Source organism: Triticum aestivum, chromosome 6B, assembly GCF_018294505.1.
Source record: "Triticum aestivum cultivar Chinese Spring chromosome 6B, IWGSC CS RefSeq v2.1, whole genome shotgun sequence".
NCBI lineage: Eukaryota > Viridiplantae > Streptophyta > Magnoliopsida > Poales > Poaceae > Triticum > Triticum aestivum.
The window spans coordinates 708,400,805-708,422,074 of NC_057810.1; positions in this window are offsets into that span (position 1 = coordinate 708,400,805).

Genomic DNA, 21,270 nt, shown 5'->3' on the forward strand with positions numbered 1-21,270 from the left:
GCCCAGAGATACCTCTCCGTCACACGGAGTGACAAATCCCAGTCTCGATTCGTGCCAACCCAACAGACACCTTCGGAGATGCCCGTAGTGCACCTTTATAGCCACCCAGTTACGTTGTGACGTTTGGTACACCCAAAGCATTCCTACGGTATCTGGGAGTTGCACAATCTCATGGTCTAAGGAAATGATACTTGACATTAGAAAAGCTTTAGCATACGAACTACACGATCTTTGTGCTAGGCTTAGGATTGGGTCTTGTCCATCACATCATTCTCCTAATGATGTGATCCCGTTATCAACGACATCCAATGTCCATGGTCAGGAAACCGTAACCATCTATTGATCAACGAGCTAGTCAACTAGAGGCTTACTAGGGACATGGTGTTGTCTATGTATCCACACATGTATGTGAGTTTCCAATCAATACAATTATAGCATGGATAATAAACGATTATCATGAACAAGGAAATATAATAATAACTAATTTATTATTGCCTCTAGGGCATATTTCCAACAGTCTCCCACTTGCACTAGAGTCAATAATCTAGTTCACATTGCCATGTGATTAACACTCATAGGTCACATCGCCATGTGACTAACATCCAAAGAGTTTACTAGTGTCACTAAAATAGTTCACATCATCATGTGATTAAGACTCAATGAGTTCTGGGGTTTGATCATGTTTTGCTTGTGAGAGAGGTTTTAGTCAACGGGTCTGCAACATTCAGATCCGTATGTACTTCGCAAATCCCTAGGTCATATTGTAAATGCTGCTTCCACGCTCCACTTGAAGCTATTCCAAATGGTTGCTCCACTATACGTATCCGGTTTGCTACTCAGAGTCACTCAGATAGGTGTTAAAGCTTGCATCGACGTAACCCTTTATGCCGAACTCTTTATCACCTCCATAATCGAGAAACATGTCCTTATTTACTCCAAGAACAATTTTGACCGCTGTCCAATGATCCATTCCTGGATCATTCTTGTACCCCTTGACTGACTCATGGCAAGGCACACTTTCGGTGCGGTACACAGCATAGCATACTATAGAGCCTATGTCTGAAGCATAGGGGACGACCTTCGTCCTTTCTCTCTCTTTTGCCGTGGTCGAACTTTAACTCTTAACTTCATACCTTACAACTCAGGCAAGAACTCCTTCTTTGACTGATCCATCTTGAACACCTTCAAGATCATGTCGAGGTATGTGCTCATTTGAAAGTACCATTTAGCGTTTTTGATCTATCCTCATAGATCTTGATGCTCAATGTTCAAGTAGCTTAATCCAGGTTTTCCATTCAAAAACACTTCTCAAATAACCCTATATGCTTTCCAGAAATTCTACATCATTTCTGATCAACAATATGTCAACAACATATACTTATCAGAAATTCTATAGCGCTCCCACTCACTTCTTTGGAAATACAAGTTTCTCATAAACTTTATATAAATCCAAAATCTTTGATCATCTCATCAAAGCGTACATTCCAACTCCGCGATGCTTACTCCAGTCCTTAGAAGGATTGCTGGAGCTTTGCATACTTGTTAGCATCCTTCAGGATTGACAAAACCTTCTGGTTGTATCACATACAACCTTTCCTCAAGAATAACGTCGAGGAAACAATGTTTGTTGACATCCTGTCTGCAAGATTTCATAAATGCAGCTAATGCTAACAAGATTCCGACGGACTTAAGCATCGCTACGGATGAGAAAATCTCATCGTAGTCAACTCCTTGAACTTGTGAAAAACTCTTCGCCACAAGTCGAGCTTCACAGACGGTGACATTATCGTTCACGTCCGTCTTCTTCTTAAAGATCCATTTACCTCGATGGCTTGCCCATCAACGGGCAAGTCCACCAAAGTCCATGCTTTGTTCTGATACATGGATCCTGTCTCGGATTTCATGGCTTCTAACCATTTGTTGGAATATGGGCCCACCATTGCTTCTCCATAGCTTGTAGGTTCATTGTTGTCTAGCAACATGACCTCCAAGACAGGATTACTGTACCACTCCGAAGCAGTACGCGTCCTTGTCGTCCTACGAGGTTCGGTAGTGACTTGATCCGAAGTTTCATGATCACTATCATAAGTTTCTACTTCAATTGGTGTAGGTGCCACAGGAACAACTTCCTGTGCCCTGCTACACACTAGTTGAAGTGATGGTTCAATAACCTCATCAAGTCTCCACCATCCTCCCACTCAATTCTTTCGAGAGAAACTTTTTTTCTAGAAAAGACCCGTTTCTAGAAACAATTACTTGCTTCCGGATCTGAGATAGGAGGTATACCCAACTGTTTTGGGTGTCCTATGAAGATGCATTTTATCCGCTTTGGGTTCGAGCTTATTATCCTGAAACTTATTCACATAAGCGTCACAGACCCAAACTTTTAAGAAACGACAACTTAGGTTTCTCCAAACCATAGTTCAAACGGTGTCGTCTCAATGGAATTACGTGGTGCCCTATTAAAGTGAGTGCGGTTGTCTCTAATGCCTAACCCATGAACGATAGTGGTAATGTGATAAGAGACATCATGGTACGCACCATACCCAATAGGGTGCAACTATGATGTTCGGACACACCATCACACTATGGTGTTCCAGGCGGTATTAATTGTGAAACAATTTTCACAATGTCTTAATTGCGTGCCAAAGCTCGTAACTCAGATATTCATCTCTATGATCATATCATAGACATTTTATCCTCTTGTCATGAAGATCTTCAACTTCACTCTGAAATTACTTGAACCATTCAATAATTCAGACTTGTGTTTCATCAAGTAAATATACTCAGTATCTACTCAAATCATCTGTGAACATAACGATATCCACTGCGTGCCTCAGCACTCATTGGACTGCACACATCAACATGTATTACTTCCAACAAGTTGTTCCATCTTACTGAAAACGAGGCCTTTCGGTCATCTTGCCCATGTGGTATGATTTGCATGTCTCAAGTGATTCAAAATCAAGTGAGTCCAAACGATCCATTTGCATGGAGTTTATTCATGCATATACACCAATAGACATGGTTCGCATGTCTCAAACTTTTCAAAAAACGAGTGAGTCCAAAGATCCATCAACATGGAGCTTCTTCATACGTTTTATACCAATATGACTTACATGGCAGTGCCACAAGTAGGTGGTACTATCATTACTATCTTATATCTTTTGGCATGAACATGTGTATCACGACGATCGAGATTTAATAAACCATTCATTTTAGGTGCAAGACCATTGAAGGTATTAGTCAAATAAACAGAGTAACCATTATTCTCCTTAAATGAATAACCATATTGCGATAGACATAATCCAATCATGTCTATGCTCAACGCAAACACCAAATAACAATTATTTAGGTTTAACACCAATCTCGAAGGTAGAGGGAGCGTGCGATGCTTGATCATATCAACCTTGGAAACACTTCCAACACATATCGTCAGCTCACCTTTAGCTAGTCTCCTTTTATTCCGTAGCTTTTATTTCGAGTTACTAGCACTTAGCAATCGAACCGGTATCTAATACCCTGTTGCTACTAGGAGTACTAGTAAGGTACACATTAACATAATGTATATCCAATATACTTCCGTCGACCTTGCCTGCCATCTACCAAGTATCTAGGGTGGTTCTGCTTTAGTGTCCGTTCCTCTCATTACAGAAGCACTTAGTCTCGGGTTTGGGTTCAACCTTGGGTTTTCACTGGAGCAGCAACTGTTTTGCCGTTTCATGAAGTATCCCTTCTTGCCCTTGCCCTTCTTAAAACTAGTGGTTTTACTAACCATCAACAATTGATGCTCCTACTTGACTTCTACTTTCGCGGCGTCAAACATCGCGAATACTTCAAGGATCATCATATCTATCCCTGATATGTTATAGTTCATCACGAAGCTCTAGTAGCTTGGTGGCAATGACTTTGGAGAAACATCACTATCTCATCTGGAAGATTAACTCCCACTCGATTCAAGTGATTGTTGTACCCAGACAATCTGAGTACAAGCTCAATGATTGAGCTTTTATCCCTTAGTTTGTAGGCCAAGAAGCTCGTCGGAGGTCTTATACCTCTTGACGTGGGCACGAGCCTGAAATCCCAATTTCAGCCCTCGAAACATCTCAGATGTTTCGCGACGTTTAGAAATTGTCTTCGGTGCCTTAACTCTAAACCATTTAACATTACTGAACTATCACGTAGTTATCAAAACGTGTATGTCAGATGTTCGCAACATCCACAGACGACGTTCGAGGTTCAGCACACTGAGCGGTGCATTAAGGACATAAGCCTTCTTCCAAGCAACGAGGACAATCCTTAGTTTACGGACTTAGTCCGCATAATCGCTACTATCATCTTTCAACTAAAATTTCTCTAGAACATATCTAAACAGTAGGACTAAAGCGCGAGCTTACGACATAATTAGCAAAGACCTTTTGACTATGTTCAGGATAATTAAGTTCATCTTATGAACTCCCACTCAGATAGACATCCCTCTTAGTCATCTAAGTGATTACATGATCCGAGTCAACTAGGCCGTGTCCGATCATCACGTGAGACGGACTAGTCATCATCGGTCAACATCTTCATGTTGATCGTATCTACCATACGACTCATGCTCGACCTTTCGGTCTCTTGTGTTCCGAGGCCATGTCTGTACATGCTAGGCTCGTCAAGTCAACCTAAGTGTTTCGCGTGTGTAAATCTGTCTTACACCCGTTGTATGTGAACGTAATGGTAATGTTACTGTCTACAAAGCTCGACTTGTCGCAAAAGGTTTTCGGCAAGTTCAAGGGGTTGACTACGATGAGACCTTCTCACCCGTAGCGATGCTTAAGTCCGTCCGAATCATGTTAGCGATTGCCGCATTTTATGATTATGAAATTTGGCAGATGGATGTCAAAACTGCATTCCTGAATGGATCTCTGGAAGAAGAGTTGTATATGATGCAACCGGAAGGTTTTGTCGATCCAAAGGGAGCTAACAAAGTGTGCAAGCTCCAGCGATCCATTTATGGACTGGTGCAAGCCTCTCGGAGTTGGAATAAACGTTTTGATAGTGTGATCAAAGCATTTGGTTTTATACAGACTTTCGGAGAAGCCTGTATTTACAAGAAAGTGAGTGGGAGCTTTGTAGCATTTCTGATATTATATGTGGATGACATATTACTGATTGGAAATGATATAGAATTTCTGGATAGCATAAAGGGATACTTGAATAAAAGTTTTTCAATGAAAGACCTCGGTGAAGCTGCTTACATATTAGGCATTAAGATCTATAGAGATAGATCAAAACGTTTAATTGGACTTTCACAAAGCACATACCTTAACAAAATTTTGAAGAAGTTCAAAATGGATCAAGCGAAGAAAGGGTTCTTGCCTGTGTTACAAGGTGTGAAATTGAGTAAGACTCAATGCCCGACCACTGCAGAAGATAGAGAGAATATGAAAGATGTTCCCTATGCATCAGCCATAGGATCTATCATGTATGCAATGCTGTGTACCAGACCTGATGTATGCCTTGCTATAAGTTTAGCAGGGAGGTACCAAAGTAATCCAGGAGCGGATCACTGGACAGCGGTCAAGAACATCCTGAAATACCTGAAAAGGACTAAGGATATGTTTCTCGTATATGGAGGTGACAAAGAGCTCATCGTAAAAGGTTACGTTGATGCAAGCTTTGACACTGATCCGGACGATTCTAAATCGCAAACCGGATACGTATTTACATTAAACGGTGGAGCTGTCAGTTGGTGCAGTTCTAAACAAAAGCGTCGTAGCGGGATCTACATGTGAAGCGGAATACATAGCTGCTTCGGAAGCAGCAAATGAAAGAGTCTGGATGAAGGAGTTCATATCCGATCTAGGTGTCATACCTAGAACATCGGGTCCAATGAAAATCTTTTGTGACAATACTGGTGCAATTGCCCTGGCAAAGGAATCCAGATTTCACAAAAGGACCAAACACATCAAGAGACGCTTCAACTCCATCCGGGATCTAGTCCAGGTGGGAGACATAGAGATTTGCAAGATACACACGGATCTGAATGTTGCAGACCCGTTGACTAAGCCTCTCCCACGAGCAAAACATGATCAGCACCAAGGCTCCATGGGTGTTAGAATCATTACAGTGTAATCTAGATTATTGACTCTAGTGCAAGTGGGAGACTGAAGGAAATATGCCCTAGAGGCAATAATAAAGTTATTATTTATTTCCTTATAATCATGATAAATGTTTATTATTCATGCTAGAATTGTATTTACCGGAAACATAATACATGTGTGAATACATAGACAAACAAAGTGTCACTAGTATGCCTCTAATTGACTAGCTCGTTAATCAAAGATGGTTATGTTTCCTAACCATGAACAATGAGTTGTTATTTGATTAACGAGGTCACATCATTAGTAGAATGATCTGATTGACATGACCCATTCAATTAGCTTAGCACCCGATCGTTTAGTATGTTGCTATTGCTTTCTTCATGACTTATACATGTTCCTATGACTATGAGATTATGCAACTCCCGTTTACCGGAGGAACACTTTGGGTACTACCAAACGTCACAACGTAAATGGGTGATTATAAAGGAGTACTACAGGTGTCTCCAATGGTCGATGTTGGGTTGGCGTATTTCGAGATTAGGATTTGTCACTCCGATTGTCGGAGAGGTATCTCTGGGCCCTCTCGGTAATACACATCACATAAGCCTTGCAAGCATTACAACTAATATGTTAGTTGTGAGATGATGTATTACGGAACGAGTAAAGAGACTTGCCGGTAACGAGATTGAACTAGGTATTGAATACCGACGATCGAATCTCGGGCAAGTAACATACCGATGACAAAGGGAACAACGTATGTTGTTATGCGGTCTGACCGATAAAGATCTTCGTAGAATATGTAGGAGCCAATATGGGCATCCAGGTCCCGCTATTGGTTATTGACCGGAGACGTGTCTCGGTCATGTCTACATTGTTCTCGAACCGTAGGGTCCGCACGCTTAAGGTTTCGATGATAGTTATATTATGAGTTTATGAGTTTTGATGTACCGAAGGAGTTCGGAGTCCCGGATGAGATCGGGGACATGACGAGGAGTCTCGAAATGGTCGAGACGTAAAGATCGATATATTGGACGACTATATTCGGACATCGGAAAGGTTCCGAGTGATTCGGGTATTTTTCGGAGTACCGGGTAGTTACGGGAGAAGTAATGGGCCTTGATGGGCTTTAGTGGGAAGAGGAAAAAGGCTGCTGCGCCCCCCCTCCCCTTTGGTCCGAATTGGACTAGGGAAAAGGGGGCCGGCCACCTCTCCTTCTCCTCCTATTCCTTCTCCCTTCCTCCCCTCTTGGTGGACTCCTACTAGGACTTGGAATCCTAGTAGGACTCCCTATCCTGGCCGCACCTTTGCCTTGGCCGGCCTCCTCCTCCTCCATCCTTTATATACGGAGGCAGGGGCACCTCTAAACACACAAGTTGACACAAGTTGATCCACGTGATCGATTCCTTAGCCGTGTGCGGTGCCCCCTGCCACCATATTCCTCGATAATACTGTAGCGGAGTTTAGGCGAAGCCCTGCTGCTGTAGTTCATCAAGATCGTCACCACGCCGTCGTGCTGACGAAACTCTTCCCCGACACTTTGCTGGATCGGAGTCCGGGGATCGTCATCGAGCTGAACGTGTGCTCGAACTCGGAGGTGCCGTAGTTTCGGTGCTTGATCGGTTGGATCGTGAAGACGTACGACTACTTCCTCTACGTCGTGTCATCGCTTCCGCAGTCGGTCTGCGTTGGGTACGTAGACAACACTCTCCTCTCGTTGCTATGCATCACATGATCCTGTGTGCGCGTAGGAAATTTTTTGAAATTACTACGAATCCCAACAGTGGTATCCGAGCCTGGTTATTTATGTTGATGTTATATGCACGAGTAGAACACAAGTGAGTTGTGGACGATACAAGTCATACTGCCTACCAGCATGTCATACTTTGGTTCGGCGGTATTGTTGGACGAGACGACCCGGACCAACCTTACGCGTACGCTTACGCGAGACCGGTTCCCTCGACGTGCTTTGCACAGAGATGGCTTGCGGGCGACTGCCTCTCCAACTTTAGTTGAACCAAGTATGACTACGCCCGGTCCTTGCGAAGGTTAAAACGGAGTCTATTTGACAAACTATCGTTGTGGTTTTGATGCGTAGGTGAGATTGGTTCTTACTTAAGCCCGTAGCAGCCACGTAAAACATGCAACAACAAAGTAGAGGACGTCTAACTTGTTTTTGCAGGGCATGTTGTGATGTGATATGGTCAAGGCATGATGCTGAATTTTATTGTATGAGATGATCATGTTTTGTAACCGAGTTATCGGCAACTGGCAGGAGCCATATGGTTGTCGCTTTATTGTATGCAATGCAATCGCGATGTAATGCTTTACTTTATTACTAAACGGTAGTGATAGTCGTGGAAGCATAAGATTGGCGAGACGACAACGATGCTACGATGGAGATCAAGGTGTCGCGCCGGTGACGATGGTGATCATGACGGTGCGTCGGAGATGGAGATCACAAGCACAAGATGATGATGGCCATATCATATCACTTATATTGATTGCATGTGATGTTTATCCTTTTATGCATCTTATCTTGCTTTGATTGACGGTAGCATTATAAGATGATCTCTCACTAAATTATCAAGAAGTGTTCTCCCTGAGTATGCACCGTTGCGAAAGTTCTTCGTGCTGAGACACCACGTGATGATCGGGTGTGATAGGCTCTACGTTCAAATACAACGGGTGCAAAACAGTTGCGCACGCAGAATACTCAGGTTAAACTTGACGAGCCTAGCATATGCAGATATGGCCTCGGAACACGGAGACCGAAAGGTCGAGCGTGAATCATATAGTAGATATGATCAACATAATGATGTTCACCGATGAAACTACTCCATCTCACGTGATGATCGGACATGGTTTAGTTGATTTGGATCACGTGATCACTTAGAGGATTAGAGGGATGTCTATCTAAGTGGGAGTTCTTTAGTAATATGATTAATTGAACTTAAAATTTATCATGAACTTAGTCCCTTAAAGTATCTTGCTTGTTTATGTTGATTGTAGATAGATGGCTCGTGCTGTTGTTCCGTTGAATTTTAATGCGTTCCTTGAGAAAGCAAAGTTGAAAGATGATGGTAGCAATTACACGGACTGGGTCCGTAACTTGAGCATTATCCTCATTGCTGCACAGAAGAATTACGTCCTGGAAGCACCGCTGGGTGCCAGGCCTGCTGCTGGAGCAACACCAGATGTTATGAACGTCTGGCAGAGCAAAGCTGATGACTACTCGATAGTTCAGTGTGCCATGCTTTACGGCTTAGAATCGGGACTTCAACGACGTTTTGAACGTCATGGAGCATATGAGATGTTCCAGGAGTTGAAGTTAATATTTCAAGCAAATGCCCGAATTGAGAGATATGAAGTCTCCAATAAGTTCTATAGCTGCAAGATGGAGGAGAACAGTTCTGTCAGTGAGCATATACTCAAAATGTCTGGGTATAATAATCACTTGATTCAATTGGGAGTTAATCTTCCGGATGATTGCGTCATTGACAGAATTCTCCAATCACTGCCACCAAGCTACAAGAGCTTCGTGATGAACTACAATATGCAAGGGATGAACAAGACTATTCCCGAGCTCTTCGCAATGCTGAAAGCTGCGGAGGTAGAAATCAAAAAGGAGCATCAAGTGTTGATGGTTAACAAAACCACTAGTTTCAAGAAAAAGGGCAAAGGAAAGAAGAAAGGGAACTTCAAGAAGAACAGCAAACCAGTTGCTGCTCAAGAGAAGAAACCCAAGTCTGGATCTAAGCCTGAAACTGAGTGCTTCTGCTGCAAGCAGACTGGTCACTGGAAGCGGAACTGCCCCAAGTATTTGGCGGATAAGAAGGATGGCAAGGGAAACAAAGGTATATGTGATATACATGTTATTGATGTGTACCTTACCAATGCTCGCAGTAGCACCTGGGTATTTGATACTGGTTCTGTTGCTAATATTTGCAACTCGAAACAGGGGCTACGGATTAAGCGAAGATTGGCTAAGGACGAGGTGACGATGCGCGTGGGAAACGGTTCCAAAGTCGATGTGATCGCAGTCGGCACGCTACCTCTACATCTACCTTCGGGATTAATATTAGACCTAAGTAATTGTTATTTGGTGCCAGCGTTGAGCATGAACATTATATCTGGATCTTGTTTAATGCGAGACGGTTATTCATTTAAATCAGAGAATAATGGTTGTTCTATTTATATGAGTAATATCTTTTATGGTCATGCACCCTTGAAGAGTGGTCTATTCTTATTGAATCTCGATAGTAGTAATACACATATTCATAATATTGAAGCCAAAAGATACAGAGTTGATAATGAAAGTGCAACTTATTTGTGGCACTGTCGTTTAGGTCATATCGGTATAAAGCGCATGAAGAAACTCCATGCTGATGGACTTTTGGAACCACTTGATTATGAATCACTTGGTACTTGCGAACCGTGCCTCATGGGCAAGATGACTAAAACACCGTTCTCCGGTACTATGGAGAGAGCAACAGATTTGTTGGAAATCATACATACCGATGTATGTGGCCCGATGAATATTGAGGCTCGTGGCGGATATCGTTATTTTCTCACCTTCACAGATGATTTAAGCAGATATGGGTATATCTACTTAATGAAACATAAGTCTGAAACATTTGAAAAGTTCAAAGAATTTCAGAGTGAAGTTGAAAATCATCGTAACAAGAAAATAAAGTTTCTACGATCTGATCGTGGAGGAGAATATTTGAGTTACGAGTTTGGTGTATATTTGAAAAACTGTGGAATAGTTTTGCAACTCACGCCACCGGAACACCACAGCGTAATGGTGTGTCCGAACGTCGTAATCGTACTTTACTAGATATGGTGCGATCTATGATGTCTCTTACTGATTTACCGCTATCATTTTGGGGATATGCTTTAGAGACGGCCGCATTCACGTTAAATAGGGCACCATCAAAATCCGTTGAGACGACGCCTTATGAACTGTGGTTTGGCAAGAAACCAAAGTTGTCGTTTCTTAAAGTTTGGGGCTGCGATGCTTATGTGAAAAAGCTTCAACCTGATAAGCTCGAACCCAAATCGGAGAAATGTGTCTTCATAGGATACCCAAAGGAAACTGTTGGGTACACCTTCTATCACAGATCCGAAGGCAAGACATTCGTTGCTAAGAATGGATCATTTCTAGAGAAGGAGTTTCTCTCGAAAGAAGTGAGTGGGAGGAAAGTAGAACTTGACGAGGTAACTGTACCTGCTCCCTTACTGGAAAGTAGTTCATCACAGAAAACTATTTCAGTGACACCTACACCAGTTAGTGAGGAAGCCAATGATAATGATCATGAAACTTCAGATCAAGATACTACTGAACCTCGTAGATCAACCAGAGTAAGATCCGCGCCAGACTGGTACGGTAATCCTGTTCTGGAAGTCATGCTACTAGATCATGATGAACCTACGAACTATGAAGAAGCGATGGTGAGCCCAGATTCCGCAAAGTGGCTTGAAGCCATGAAATCTGAGATGGGATCCATGTATGAGAACAAAGTATGGACTTTGGTTGACTTGCCCGATGATCGGCAAGCAATTGAGAATAAATGGATCTTTAAGAAGAAGACTGACGCTGATGGTAATGTTACTGTCTACAAAGCTCGACTTGTCGCAAAAGGTTTTCGGCAAGTTCAAGGGGTTGACTACGATGAGACCTTCTCACCCGTAGCGATGCTTAAGTCCGTCCGAATCATGTTAGCGATTGCCGCATTTTATGATTATGAAATTTGGCAGATGGATGTCAAAACTGCATTCCTGAATGGATCTCTGGAAGAAGAGTTGTATATGATGCAACCGGAAGGTTTTGTCGATCCAAAGGGAGCTAACAAAGTGTGCAAGCTCCAGCGATCCATTTATGGACTGGTGCAAGCCTCTCGGAGTTGGAATAAACGTTTTGATAGTGTGATCAAAGCATTTGGTTTTATACAGACTTTCGGAGAAGCCTGTATTTACAAGAAAGTGAGTGGGAGCTTTGTAGCATTTCTGATATTATATGTGGATGACATATTACTGATTGGAAATGATATAGAATTTCTGGATAGCATAAAGGGATACTTGAATAAAAGTTTTTCAATGAAAGACCTCGGTGAAGCTGCTTACATATTAGGCATTAAGATCTATAGAGATAGATCAAAACGTTTAATTGGACTTTCACAAAGCACATACCTTGACAAAATTTTGAAGAAGTTCAAAATGGATCAAGCGAAGAAAGGGTTCTTGCCTGTGTTACAAGGTGTGAAATTGAGTAAGACTCAATGCCCGACCACTGCAGAAGATAGAGAGAATATGAAAGATGTTCCCTATGCATCAGCCATAGGATCTATCATGTATGCAATGCTGTGTACCAGACCTGATGTATGCCTTGCTATAAGTTTAGCAGGGAGGTACCAAAGTAATCCAGGAGTGGATCACTGGACAGCGGTCAAGAACATCCTGAAATACCTGAAAAGGACTAAGGATATGTTTCTCGTATATGGAGGTGACAAAGAGCTCATCGTAAAAGGTTACGTTGATGCAAGCTTTGACACTGATCCGGACGATTCTAAATCGCAAACCGGATATGTGTTTACATTAAACGGTGGAGCTGTCAGTTGGTGCAGTTCTAAACAAAGCGTCGTAGCGGAATCTACATGTGAAGCGGAATACATAGCTGCTTCGGAAGCAGCAAATGAAGGAGTCTGGATGAAGGAGTTCATATCCGATCTAGGTGTCATACCTAGTGCATCGGGTCCAATGAAAATCTTTTGTGACAATACTGGTGCAATTGCCTTGGCAAAGGAATCCAGATTTCACAAAAGGACCAAACACATCAAGAGACGCTTCAACTCCATCCGGGATCTAGTCCAGGTGGGAGACATAGAGATTTGCAAGATACATACGGATCTGAATGTTGCAGACCCGTTGACTAAGCCTCTTCCACGAGCAAAACATGATCAGCACCAAGGCTCCATGGGTGTTAGAATCATTACAGTGTAATCTAGATTATTGACTCTACTGCAAGTGGGAGACTGAAGGAAATATGCCCTAGAGGCAATAATAAAGTTATTATTTATTTCCTTATAATCATGATAAATGTTTATTATTCATGCTAGAATTGTATTTACCGGAAACATAATACATGTGTGAATACATAGACAAACATAGTGTCACTAGTATGCCTCTACTTGACTAGCTCGTTAATCAAAGATGGTTATGTTTCCTAACCATGAACAAAGAGTTGTTATTTGATTAACGAGGTCACATCATTAGTAGAATGATCTGATTGACATGACCCATTCCATTAGCTTAGCACCCGATCGTTTAGTATGTTGCTATTGCTTTCTTCATGACTTATACATGTTCCTATGACTATGAGATTATGCAACTCCCGTTTACCGGAGGAACACTTTGGGTACTAACAAACGTCACAACGTAACTGGGTGATTATAAAGGAGTACTACAGGTGTCTCCAATGGTCGATGTTGGGTTGGCGTATTTCGAGATTAGGATTTGTCACTCCGATTGTCGGAGAGGTATCTCTGGGCCCTCTCGGTAATACACATCACATAAGCCTTGCAAGCATTACAACTAATATGTTAGTTGTGAGATGATGTATTACGGAACGAGTAAAGAGACTTGCCGGTAACGAGATTGAACTAGGTATTGGATACCGACGATCGAATCTCGGGCAAGTAACATACCGATGACAAAGGGAACAACGTATGTTGTTATGCGGTCTGACCGATAAAGATCTTCGTAGAATATGTAGGAGCCAATATGGGCATCCAGGTCCCGCTATTGGTCATTGACCGGAGACGTGTCTCGGTCATGTCTACATTGTTCTCGAACCCGTAGGGTCCGCACGCTTAAGGTTACGATGACAGTTATATTATGAGTTTATGCATTTTGATGTACCGAAGGTTGTTCGGAGTCCCGGATGTGATCACGGACATGACGAGGAGTCTCGAAATGGTCGAGACATAAAGATTGATATATTGGAAGTCTATGTTTGGACATCGGAAATGTTCCGGGTGAAATCGGGATTTTACCGGGTTACCGGGAGGTTACCGGAACCCCCCGGGAGCCATATGGGCCATCATGGGCCTTAGTGGAAAGGAGAAAGGGGCAGCCCAAGGGGGCTGCACGCCTCCCCCCTTCCCCTAGTCCTATTAGGACTAGGAGAGGTGGCCGGCCACCCCTCTCCCTCTTTCCCCCTTGGGAATCCTAGTTGGAATAGGATTGGGGGGGGGGGAGTCCTACTCCCGGTAGGAGTAGGACTCCTCCTACGCCACCTCCTCCTGGCCGGCGCCTCCTCCCCCCTTGGCTCCTTTATATACGGAGGCAGGGGCACCTCTAAACACACAAGTTGACACAAGTTGATCCACGTGATCGATTCCTTAGCCGTGTGCGGTGCCCCCTGCCACCATATTCCTCGATAATACTGTAGCGGAGTTTAGGCGAAGCCCTGCTGCTGTAGTTCATCAAGATCGTCACCACGCCGTCGTGCTGACGAAACTCTTCCCCGACACTTTGCTGGATCGGAGTCCGGGGATCGTCATCGAGCTGAACGTGTGCTCGAACTCGGAGGTGCCGTAGTTTCGGTGCTTGATCGGTTGGATCGTGAAGACGTACGACTACTTCCTCTACGTCGTGTCATCGCTTCCGCAGTCGGTCTGCGTTGGGTACGTAGACAACACTCTCCTCTCGTTGCTATGCATCACATGATCCTGTGTGCGCGTAGGAAAATTTTTGAAATTACTACGAATCCCAACAGTGGTATCCGAGCCTGGTTATTTATGTTGATGTTATATGCACGAGTAGAACACAAGTGAGTTGTGGACGATACAAGTCATACTGCCTACCAGCATGTCATACTTTGGTTCGGCGGTATTGTTGGACGAGACGACCCGGACCAACCTTACGCGTACGCTTACGCGAGACCGGTTCCCTCGACGTGCTTTGCACAGAGATGGCTTGCGGGCGACTGCCTCTCCAACTTTACTTGAACCAAGTATGACTACGCCCGGTCCTTGTGAAGGTTAAAACGGAGTCTATTTGACAAACTATCGTTGTGGTTTTGATGCGTAGGTGAGATTGGTTCTTACTTAAGCCCGTAGCAGCCACGTAAAACATGCAACAACAAAGTAGAGGACGTCTAACTTGTTTTTGCAGGGCATGTTGTGATGTGATATGGTCAAGGCATGATGCTGAATTTTATTGTATGAGATGATCATGTTTTGTAACCGAGTTATCGGCAACTGGCAGGAGCCATATGGTTGTCGCTTTATTGTATGCAATGCAATCGCGATGTAATGCTTTACTTTATTACTAAACGGTAGTGATAGTCGTGGAAGCATAAGATTGGCGAGACGACAACGATGCTACGATGGAGATCAAGGTGTCGCGCCGGTGACGATGGTGATCATGACGGTGCTTCGGAGATGGAGATCACAGGCACAAGATGATGATGGCCATATCATATCACTTATATTGATTGCATGTGATGTTTATCTTTTTATGCATCTTATCTTGCTTTGATTGACGGTAGCATTATAAGATGATCTCTCACTAAATTATCAAGAAGTGTTCTCCCTGAGTATGCACCATTGCAAAAGTTCTTCGTGCTGAGACACCACGTGATGATCGGGTGTGATAGGCTCTACGTTCAAATACAACGGGTGCAAAACAGTTGCGCACGCAGAATACTCAGGTTAAACTTGACGAGCCTAGCATATGCAGATATGGCCTCGGAACACGGAGACCGAAAGGTCGAGCGTGAATCATATAGTAGATATGATCAACATAATGATGTTCACCGATGAAACTACTCCATCTCACGTGATGATCGGACATGGTTTAGTTGATTTGGATCACGTGATCACTTAGAGGATTAGAGGGATGTCTATCTAAGTGGGAGTTCTTTAGTAATATGATTAATTGAACTTAAAATTTATCATGAACTTAGTCCCTAAAAGTATCTTGCTTGTTTATGTTGATTGTAGATAGATGGCTCGTGCTGTTGTTCCGTTGAATTTTAATGCGTTCCTTGAGAAAGCAAAGTTGAAAGATGATGGTAGCAATTACACGGACTGGGTCCATAACTTGAGGATTATCCTCATTGCTGCACAGAAGAATTACGTCCTGGAAGCACCGCTGGGTGCCAGGCCTGCTGCTGGAGCAACACCAGATGTTATGAACGTCTGGCAGAGCAAAGCTGATGACTACTCGATAGTTCAGTGTGCCATGCTTTACGGCTTAGAATCGGGACTTCAACGACGTTTTGAACGTCATGGAGCATATGAGATGTTCCAGGAGTTGAAGTTAATATTTCAAGCAAATGCCCGAATTGAGAGATATGAAGTCTCCAATAAGTTCTATAGCTGCAAGATGGAGGAGAACAGTTCTGTCAGTGAGCATATACTCAAAATGTCTGGGTATAATAATCACTTGATTCAATTGGGAGTTAATCTTCCGGATGATTGCGTCATTGACAGAATTCTCCAATCACTGCCACCAAGCTACAAGAGCTTCGTGATGAACTACAATATGCAAGGGATGAACAAGACTATTCCCGAGCTCTTCGCAATGCTGAAAGCTGCGGAGGTAGAAATCAAAAAGGAGCATCAAGTGTTGATGGTTAACAAAACCACTAGTTTCAAGAAAAAGGGCAAAGGAAAGAAGAAAGGGAACTTCAAGAAGAACAGCAAACCAGTTGCTGCTCAAGAGAAGAAACCCAAGTCTGGACCTAAGCCTGAAACTGAGTGCTTCTACTGCAAGCAGACTGGTCACTGGAAGCGGAACTGCCCCAAGTATTTGGCGGATAAGAAGGATGGCAAGGTGAACAAAGGTATATGTGATATACATGTTATTGATGTGTACCTTACCAATGCTCGCAGTAGCACCTGGGTATTTGATACTGGTTCTGTTGCTAATATTTGCAACTCGAAACAGGGGCTACGGATTAAGCGAAGATTGGCTAAGGACGAGGTGACGATGCGCGTGGGAAACGGTTCCAAAGTCGATGTGATCGCAGTCGGCACGCTACCTCTACATCTACCTTCGGGATTAATATTAGACCTAAGTAATTGTTATTTGGTGCCAGCGTTGAGCATGAACATTATATCTGGATCTTGTTTAATGCGTGACGGTTATTCATTTAAATCAGAGAATAATGGTTGTTCTATTTATATGAGTAATATCTTTTATGGTCATGCACCCTTGAAGAGTGGTCTATTCTTATTGAATCTCGATAGTAGTAATACACATATTCATAATATTGAAGCCAAAAGATACAGAGTTGATAATGAAAGTGCAACTTATTTGTGGCACTGTCGTTTAGGTCATATCGGTATAAAGCGCATGAAGAAACTCCATGCTGATGGAATTTTGGAACCACTTGATTATGAATCACTTGGTACTTGCGAACCGTGCCTCATGGGCAAGATGACTAAAACACCGTTCTCCGGTACTATGGAGAGAGCAACAGATTTGTTGGAAATCATACATACCGATGTATGTGGCCCGATGAATATTGAGGCTCGTGGCGGATATCGTTATTTTCTCACCTTCACAGATGATTTAAGCAGATATGGGTATATCTACTTAATGAAACATAAGTCTGAAACATTTGAAAAGTTCAAAGAATTTCAGAGTGAAGTTGAAAATCATCGTAACAAGAAAATAAAGTTTCTACGATCTGATCGTGGAGGAGAATATTTGAGTTACGAGTTTGGTGTATATTTGTAAAACTGTGGAATAGTTTTGCAACTCACGCCACCCGGAACACCACAGCGTAATGGTGTGTCCGAACGTCGTAATCGTACTTTACTAGATATGGTGCGATCTATGATGTCTCTTACTGATTTACCGCTATCATTTTGGGGATATGCTTTTCCGGTTACCAAAACAGAACTTCCCATATATAAATCTTTACCTCCGGACCATTCCGGAACTCCTCATGACATCCGGGATCTCATCCGGGACTCCGAACAACATTCGGTAACCACATACAAGCTTCCTTTATAACCCTAGCATCACCGAACCTTAAGTGTGTAGACCCTACGGGTTCGGGAGACATGCAGACATGACCGAGACGTTCTCCGGTCAATAACCAACAGCGGGATCTGGATACCCATGTTGGCTCCCACATGTTCCACGATGATCTCATCGGATGAACCACGATGTCAAGGATTCAAGCAATCCCGTATGCAATTCCTTTTGTCTATCGGTATTGTACTTGCCCGAGATTCGATCGTCGGTATCCCGATACCTTGTTCAATCTCGTTACCGGCAAGTCTCTTTACTCGTTCCATAACACATCATCCCGTGATCAACCCCTTGGTCACATTGTGCACATTATGATGATGTCCTACCGAGTGGGCCCAGAGATACCTCTCCGTCACACGGAGTGACAAATCCCAGTCTCGATTCGTGCCAACCCAACAGACACTTTCAGAGATGCCCGTAGTGCACCTTTATAGCCACCTAGTTACGTTTTGACGTTTGGTACACCCAAAGCATTCCTACGGTATCCGGGAGTTGCACAATCTCATGGTCTAAGGAAATGATACTTGACATTAGAAAAGCTTTAGCATACGAACTACACGATCTTTGTGCTAGGCTTATGATTGGGTCTTGTCCATCACATCATTCTCCTAATGATGCGATCCCGTTATCAACGACATCCAATGTCCATGGTCAGGAAACCGTAACCATCTATTGATCAACGAGCTAGTCAACTAGAGGCTTACTAGGGACATGGTGTTGTCTATGTATCCACACATGTATCTGAGTTTCCTATCAATACAATTATAGCATGGATAATAAACGATTATCATGAACAAGAAAATATAATAATAACTAATTTATTATTGCCTCTAGGGCATATTTCCAACAGACCCAAACCCGCTACAGAGTACCCGAAGGAGAAAAAGAGGCGCCAAGGTCAAAACTCGTAAGCAGAAACTCAAGACTAAGAAATTCAGTGACAAAAGACAGAAGCAAAGCGTGCCCCCTCCCATTCCCTTCCCTCCCCTTCTCTTCCTCCGTGCAATAGTTTTCTATTACACTTAGAAGGAATTACCGCGCAATAGTGATACTACACATGGAGATGAAATGTCTTTTTTTGCCGAATAGATGAAATGCCATTTTGTTATACAAATTGTATCGTACATCTGTTTTTATACTAAAACCTAGTTTTTGAACGAGCTAAAGAATAAACGATGTAGATCTAAGAAAAAAACCATTCATACATAGATTATTTTTGTTCAAACCAGGTGCATTATATATAAGCCATCTATACATCTCCAATCCTTTTTAGTGTCCCTATGATATAACTCAAAGAGCACCAGAGAGTTCATTTAACAAATATCCCGACATAGATTTCTAGAACATCATATTCATTACTGTATGTTTCCCTGCAAAAAAATCATTACTTATGTTTAAGTAAATAAAAACCTATTGACATGGATAATTATTTGGGCAATATGTATTGAACTTCTCAATTCAAGATACATTGTGGCTTGAGCGGAGTACATGTATATCAAGGTCGACGCAGCAATAACATCTGCGTAAGATTCATTTGGGTGACAATGCTCCTAATAATTAAGAAAAATGTGCTTTTATGTATGAGCTCAGGTTTGGCTATTTTTTTTGTCTTGGCTCGCACATACTTGAACACGAGTTGTACATCAAGCTTGACTAGGGGTCGAACTCGGACAAAAATTAGACCCAAAGACCTTCGTATAAATTGTTTTGGCGTGGATATCTTTTTGCGACTACTCATCTGAATCTAGTTATGATAGTCAATACAGCGAGCCCAACCTTAACGGAGCCATTGTACTTTTTGGCTCAAATGGAGATCATTTAGGCTCAAGGACGACGCACCCATAACTATCCTGACAAGTTGTCAATCATTATGAAATAAAATACTTTATGTATGACCCTCAAGTTCGGCTAGGGTTTTGTCTTGTTTAGCATGCATTTGATGTAGGGGATCGAAAGACCAAGATTGAATCAAGGACTAATATTCTCTTTTCAACCCATCGCTCAATAAAATAAGGTAATGTAGCCTATTAATTGCCGAGGGTGTATCTGACAACTTATTCACACGTCAAGATTTGATAATTTTGCCAGGGCAGTGCCAAACTAATAGCGTTGTTGGCGATAACGACACATTGACAATCACCGGGGCTTGATTCTACAAATATTAATGCTACTACCATGTCCTGCATTTTTCATTTATAAAATGTTTCGTTTCGCCACCGACCATCCTAGGGTGACCACATGGCATCTGTGTCCACGTCTGCCTTTTTCCTCCCCCGTCTCCGCCACCCGCTCAACCATGATTCACCGCCTACCTAACAACCCTCAACGATTTCTGCCGCTTTCCTTTCCCGCCCCCTTCCCTCGTCCCGACAATCAACCTAGATTTTTCATCCGGCTGTTTTATATTTTGAACAACCTCTCGGCTTGGCTAGGTGCTAGCCGCCATGGCATCAACAACCGCTTAGGAACCAAGGTCGAAAGCCCCCCCGACGGATCCATTGCAGCTAAATCTAGTCATCTTTCTCTGTAGCACACCTTGTAGCCGTGAGTCGTCACAGGGGGAGACACCCATTTCAGCATTTTGAGGAGTTAGGTTAACGAAACAAACATGCCATGTTTACCCGTGAAGCTCATCTAGGAGGAAGGCTTTTATCGTTGGCCGGTAAAGCTAGGCCATGGCGTCATTGGCACCGTGGAGCATTTGCTCATGGGGTGAACGGTAAATTCAAAACAAAATAAATAAATTATGATCAAACAGAACAGTAGCATTGTTAACGAAAATGAGCATTAAGTAGTTGAGAGCTGCCAAAAATATCTCCAACTTGCTTTCTTTGTGCACATCAAAATTCGTGGGCATTCCACCTAAACATTTGCAGAAAACATTTAGACGTGAATATATACACATCTAACTTTTTTAATCATTTTTTTAACATTTACAAAAATATTGCTGCTAGGCATGAGGAAATGCTCCCACAGGACAGTCAGAATACCTTTTGTGTGAAAGATTGTTTTGTTTGCACGGGTAATCGAGGTGCACAGACCCAAACCCGCTACGGAGTACCCGGAGGAGAAAAGGAGGCGCCGAGGTCAAAACTCGTAAGCAGAAAACTCAAGACTAAGAAATCCATCCAGCGAC